The sequence below is a fragment of the Pongo abelii genome, chromosome 5, assembly GCF_028885655.2.
Source record: "Pongo abelii isolate AG06213 chromosome 5, NHGRI_mPonAbe1-v2.0_pri, whole genome shotgun sequence".
NCBI classification, from domain to species: domain Eukaryota; kingdom Metazoa; phylum Chordata; class Mammalia; order Primates; family Hominidae; genus Pongo; species Pongo abelii.
Window position 1 is genome coordinate 66,156,616 of NC_071990.2, and position 7,234 is coordinate 66,163,849.

A 7,234-nucleotide genomic window follows, 5' to 3' on the forward strand; every position below is an offset into this window, starting at 1 on the left:
CCTATGTGCATAAAATAACACGAATGACTATTTTACTCCTTATGCCAAAATAAATCACAGATGAATAAGTATTCAAACACTAAGAAGAAATGAAGTCATATTAATACTGGGAGAAAGAACATGGGAAAACTGAAAATAAATCTGTCCATTTTTCTAGGTTCCCTATTATCATCCTCCTTCACGCTTGCTCATCTCTCTGCAGTCAAGTCTCCTCACACAACTGTCAGATGATTATTTTAAAACAACTGACCAATAATACTCTTGCACTGTTATAAACATCTCAGTTTAAACATTAACTTGCGCTGCTTCCTGACTACCCAGTCTAAAATACCATCCCAGGCAATGTCTTCTTATCCTATTTGAATTATCTGGATAGCTTTTATTATTTATTATTTTCTTCTTTATTTATTTCTTGATTTTTTTCTCACACCTCTCCAGAAATAAAAGCTTAACAAAATTCACAATTTTTGTTGTCTAATTTGTCACTGTTTTCTCAGGACCTAGAATGTGCAGGGAATATTAACAGTGCATTTGTTGCATAAATAAATAAAAGGGCATATATATATAGAGAGAGAGATAGAGTTTTTTGGAACAGGAAGCTTTGTAATATCACAGTTTAGAAATATTTCATAAGGTCTGGAGTTGCATTCTTTTAATACTTGAACATATTTCTCTGACTTCAGTGCAAACCCACAAAGGTAGTATTGGACATTTAACCATCAAGCTGAAGCCAAACTTAGATTTAACGAGCTAATATCGACATGTTGTGCCCTATGGGGAAATGACTGACATGTGCTTAACAAGTCGTCATAACCACGGGGTAGGGAGATGATTAGGGTCAGTTTTCTGCCCTACCATATCCTCAATGGCTCTCAGTTATTTCTTCCATGTTTTGGAGAGAATATTTCTCTACTTTGTTTCTTTGACTATTTTCTTTCAAAAATAAAAGAATCTTTTCTTCTCATTACATTTTATTTGTAATTGCGGAAGCTACTTAATTTTACATTAATTTTCAGTGTTTCAAAATAAGTTGTAGTTTACGAACAACAAAAAAGCTCATTAAGCTTAATGACAGTGTTTATATTAATTTGATGATTGGCTTACTTATTTTCTGTAATAACCAAGAAAACAGATTAGCTTATAAAGCATATAAGGTGGCCAGGTGTGGTGGCTCATGCCTTGTAATTCCAGCACTTTGCAGGACCCAGGCGAGTGAATTACTTGAGGTCGGGAGTTTGAGACCAGCCTAGCCAACATGATGAAAGCTTGTCTCTACTAAAAATACAAAAATTAGCCAGGCGTGGTAGCACTTGCCTGTATTCCCAACTAATTGGTATGCTGAGGCAGGCAGGAGAATCGTTTGAGCCTGGGAGGTGGTGGTTGCAGTGAGAAGAGACAGCACCAGGGCATTCCTGCCTGGGTGACAGAGTGAGACTCCATGTCAAAAAATAAATAATAAATAAATAAATAATAAAATAAAATATATAAGGCAGTGTATAAATACATAGATACGTGTGTGTGTGTGTGTGTGTGTGTGTGTGTGCGCATAATGATGATTAATTTTATGTGTCAACTTGGCTAGGCCATGGTGCCATAGTATCCACTTTTTGGTCAAACATCAGTTTAGATGTTGCTATGAAGGTAATTTTTTAGATGTTATTAACATTTAAATCAGGAGACTTAGAGTAAAGAAAAGTGCCTTCCACAATGTTAGTGAGCTTCATCCAATAACTTTAAGGCTTTTAGAGAAAAGACTGAGGTCCTCTAAAAAGAAAAGTATTCAGCCTCTAGACTGCCTTCCAATTAGAGCTGCAGCATTAACCCTTCCCTAGATCTTCAGCAGCTGGCCATGCAAATATCAGACATGCCAACCTGCACAATCCCATGAACCAATTCCTTAAAGTGCCTCTCTCTCTCTGTCTCTTTCTCTCTCTCTCTCTATACATATATATATATGTATATATATATATATACATATATATATGTATATATATATATATATACATATATATATATACTGTTTCTCCCTATATATATGTACTGTTACTCTGGAGAATTCTGACTAATGCATGCACATATACAGGCAGATAGATACATAAACCATAAACAGATACATAGAAAGATACATGGATAGATAGATATATAATAAGAAAATATGTGAGCAATAATTCTTTTTTATAAATTTAACTATGTTAGTTGCTAATTTCCAGACTTATATCCCAAAATGTAAATAATACGTTGAATAAACCATTTTAATAGTTGCATATTAACTTATAAAATAGATTTTACGCTAATATTACATTTTTATTGAGAATATATTCCTATCAAAAATTTGAATGAGCAAAGTGCATTGGTTCCATGTGTATTTATTTTCTACATATAAAAATTGAATTTATATTTATATTTAAAAATATTAAAATTATCTATTATCTATATTTACATTGAAGTTATAACTCTATGAATGATAAATTAATACTTTAGAAGTAATGAAAGAAAGCTCCTAGAAGAAATCTGATTAATATTTTGAACTAACAATGTGAGAAATTCACATTATCTCAATTAAAGTATTTTATTGATATTTGGGACATCTAATGACCTTCTCCCCAAGACCTTGAGGAGAGAAAAATGAATTGTTTCTGAAAATTAACTGTAAATTCATTATGTAATGGATTGGCATGGTGCTACAAAGTCACTTCAAAGACGCTGTCCAAGACTGTCAGATCTGGCTGTAATCTGATAAACACAGTATTAACATGTCTGGAGAACGACTGAGTGAATTGAAAGTGGGGGTCCCTGAGAAGGAAGGTGAAAAGAAGAGCCATGGAAGCAATATTAGGCAGAGTCTCCAAGCAGATTCTAAGGAGGAGTAAACGCTGATATAAAAAACTCCACTGGAACAAACCCGTATTAAATATGCCACCATTGTGCATGTGGATGCTTTGAACTTTCTTTGTGTAATAAAACATGCAAATCACATAACTCACAATCCTTAATATGTATTGAGTTCTCAGCTCACAAATACAGTGCATAGCACATTACATACAATAGTTTATGTAAGCTTCAACTCAACTAGATGAGATGTGTACTATTGTCTCCATTTCATAAAAATTATCTCCATTTTATGAAAATTCATTTGCTAAAAATTGCAAAGTTAATGAGTGACAGACTAATAGTCTTAAACCAGTGTGTCTGACTTCAGACCATGCTCGATTACTCTGCTAAGCTAATATTTTCCAGATTCAGATTCTAAATTCAACAAGTTAAGTTACAATTATAATTCAGGTTTACATTTACTTGTTCAAAGAAAGAATATGTGCTTGATGGAGAGTATACCTCTTCAGACTTTGATGTGGTTCTATTTCTTGTCAAAAAATAATAGACTGTTATACATTTATAACTTAATATTCGGTTATATTTGATTTCTCTGTAGCTTTCCCAAATAGATAAAATATAATAACTCAAGAATAGACACCTTCTATTTCATCAGAAATTTTAGTTAGCACCATGAATTTAGTAAATACTATTTTGATCATTAGAAAATGCACTTGGTGAAAATAAGCATAACCTTGAAAGTAAAATGCACCAAACCTTACACAGCAGTGATGCACTCACTCTCTGAGTTCTCTTGGGGCAAAACCCGGAATATGACCAGAGGCACATTTTCTAATCTTTGTTTCTTCCAGTTCATTCAAAGATGAAAATTGTTTCTTTAGCATTATTTTCCAGGGTTATCTTCTGAAGTGTTAGTTTTATTATATTTAAAAATATAATTTCCTCTGGGAACACATGGTTTTCTTAAAATGGTATTTTTTTCACTTTTTTATTTCAATAATAGAGAAGTGTAATAGGCATTTATTTATATCAGTTGGGCTAGCAAAAACTTGTATGATTAGACCACCTTCTCCAGTGTTATATGGGCACCATGAAAGTTACTATGAGCCTCTGCAAGCATACGTGATTTTCATTAAGATTATTAAGTGGTTAGTTCCTGACAACTTAGGGCACTCACGGGGAGCAATTAACTCTTTGGCTACTGCCATTTAGGGCAGGAGCTTGGCCAGAGTCAAAGAATCTGGGCTGCATAAGAGGAAAATTTATTCATGGAACAGCTAAGCATAGTTTAATGTACTCAGGGCTTGTTGGCCACTCTTCACCAGAAATGTTTTATTTCTTTTGGTCCTTTCTTCTTTTTTGTTTTCCCTAAGTTTTTTGTTATTGTTTTAAGGATGCTACAGAAGGGGAAAGTGGAACCAAGTAAGTCAATACAGTTTTGTTTTGTTTTTTAATGCATTAACTCAGTATTTGTTGAATGCCTCCAAATCAAGGCTTGGTATTAGGTTTTAGTAATTCAATGGAAAAGGGTCACTGTGCTTATTCCCTATGCTCACAAGTTATTCTCTAGTTGGTTAAAATGCAGAAAATTATACAAATTTTGTCTATCATTTATTTATGGCAACTGCAAACATGGAAGTCTCTTCATGGTTTGGCATTTGAGTTCTCGAATATTGAGTATAGTTAGGATTAAATCAATATCAATGCCCTTTTCCTTTCTAAACAGTAAAGTGTTGCAAACACTTTTGTTTAAAAGGGCCATTTTTAGGCCAATTAAAATTGTTAAGTTAAAAACTGAGAATTATTTTTTAAAAATCTGATTTATTAACAATTGCAATTTTTGTTGATAATAAAAACACACTTTATCCACTAGTAATATTGTATTTCCTTAATCCTGCTAATAATATAAACCACATCATTATTACCTAAATATTAAGTTTTAAATAAAAACTTGTTAGAATTGATAATATAAATATAGTATGAAAATTAACTGCAAAGTAATATATATCAAAATTAATGGCAAAATAATATATATCAATATGTTGCATGCTTCAATATTCATTTCATATGTATTTTATGAAATCACATTTAATAATTTTAGGCAGAATGATTGATAGACATATACTCATATGATATAGATGATATGAGCATATATATGAGTATATATACACATATGAGTATATATATCAATAGTTTCTAATATTATGTAATCAACTTTGAAAATAACATTAACCTTTAAGGTAAGCAATGGTCCCTCATTTTAATATTGTATACTAAGTAATTACAAATAGTTCAACATACATGATTTCTGAAATATTTAAATAATAAAGATTTTTAAGTTCATTGAAGTCATAAGAATTAAACAGAACCAATAAATCTTATTGAACCATAAATCTCCTAAATAATAAAATAAGATTGGTAGTGTATTAATAAGGTAAGAGTGTTGTACCTGTGAAACACCTTTACGTTTTCTTTTTAAAAATAAATAATCACAATACAGCTGTTAAAAAATCATCATATCTGACCAGTTGTAAGAAAACTTAAATAAACAACTGCGTACAAAGGAAACACTATCCTCACAGTGCCATCGAAGAGGAAAAAAATGTTGATCATTAACATGAGAATAAACATCACCTCCAACAAAACTAGTATGAGTATCTCTAGATTTATGGCCAAAACCTTTTCTAAACAAACCGAAAAATCATACAATTTCATTTGCAATTGACATTTCATGGCCCTATGTATATGCTGGCAGACAATGGGGGAAAACCTTAAAAATCGAAAGCAATCATAAGTACTTCATGACTAAATAAAGATTCTCTAGCAATCCCCCAGATCCTGTATCTCAAAGGAGGTGAAAATTATATTCTTTGTATATCCAAGGAATATAAAGCACATGTTGTTCTTGATTCAAACACAATGAATATCCTTAAGCAAATGACAGAGAAAATTTAGTGAAAATGTTTTGTATATAATAAGTAAAAATAACTGGTTAAAGAAATGCTTATGATTATAATTAGAGATCTTTGTAGTTGTTGTCAGCTAGGCAGTGTTTTTATCTAGTAACAGAAAAATAATTTCTAGGTGGAATCAAGTATAACTTACCCCAACCATTAGCAAAGGAGGCTTGCAACCCTAGGAGGCTTCTGATTACAGTTAATGTCTGGACATGCCTAGTGTGTATCACTTTGTTTCTCAGAAGCCTAATCCAATAAACTTCTTTTATATGTGGCTTCTGAAACAGGACTAAAAGCCTTAACCTTTTGCAGTATAAAGGTAAAGTCATTAAAGCCATGTGCAGGCTGACATAAGTCCTGGCCTTTATTTAGCTAATCTGGAGATGAATATAGCAAATCACCATCTGGAGCTTTGTGTAAATCCATAAGCAAAATACTTCTCTACAATTTAATTATTCTTTATTTTATTTGTAACTCACCATTTTCATTGCTAACTTCATATGTCTCAGTCTGAATGCTTTCTTGTGTTTTTAGAGATTATTACAATTTTTTTTTTTTTTTTTTTTTGGTAAAAATGTCATATACAGACAGTGGGAGAAAGAAAAAGGCTTTCTGTTGCTAGGGAAACCTGATGCTGAAGGTTTAGTAACAACCTCAGATGGTGTTGTACAGCAAAGGCTGTCAGGATAAGAGAATAGAAAGGGGGCCTGCTGATGCAAAGAATGATTTTAGTATGTTACTTATTGATTCTATGATGATCTTTATAAAAGAAGTAATGCAGAATCTATCTTTTTCTAAAGAAGAATTATTGGGACTATAATAAAGAAAGCCTCAAGAAATTTATACCATTGAAAGGTAGAATAAATGAAATCTCACCTCTATCTGTGAGATTATAGAAAGAACAGTTACTGAGTGCATTAGAATTTTGTCAAATTAAGATTCTATTAGTATATCCTGAACCCACAGTCCAAGTTGGACATTGGCTTTAATACTATCTTTGTATTTTCAAATTACTAAATTAAACATAAATTACACTTGATCCTGCAGTAAGTGTGTGAAACATATATTTAATCACTCTCCTAATGAAAGAAAAGTAATATTTTAAAATATTAAAATCACACTGTAGAAAAAAATTTCTATTTGTAGCAATAAATAAGATTATACATATGTGTATATGTTTTAATATGATTTATTCTTTGTATAATTTAAATAATATTTACACATTTTTCATGAATCAATATGCTACTAACATTTTGTTATCTAAAGGGAAGAACTTTTATATGTTGACTCATGGAAATGAGTTATTCATGATCATACGCTGTGGCCTCCCAAGACAATTTATGCTGAACATAACATAGTATCATGATGCACATATCCATTTAAATCTAGAAAACAGTTCATGTACCACATCTTACTTCTTGTAAGACCAAGAAGTTTCCTCCCTT

At 31.6% G+C, this 7,234-nt stretch overlaps 1 protein-coding gene across 1 annotated transcript in view; it reads right to left on the reverse strand.

Moving 5' to 3' along the window:
* Positions 1 to 5,980, reverse strand: part of EYS (eyes shut homolog) — a 1,986,267-nt gene extending 1,980,287 nt beyond the window's left edge. The window contains 1 exon segment of the mRNA NM_001374351.1: positions 5,938 to 5,980. The gene's annotated coding sequence lies outside the window, so the exon portion shown is untranslated.
* Positions 5,981 to 7,234: the final 1,254 nt, after the last annotated feature.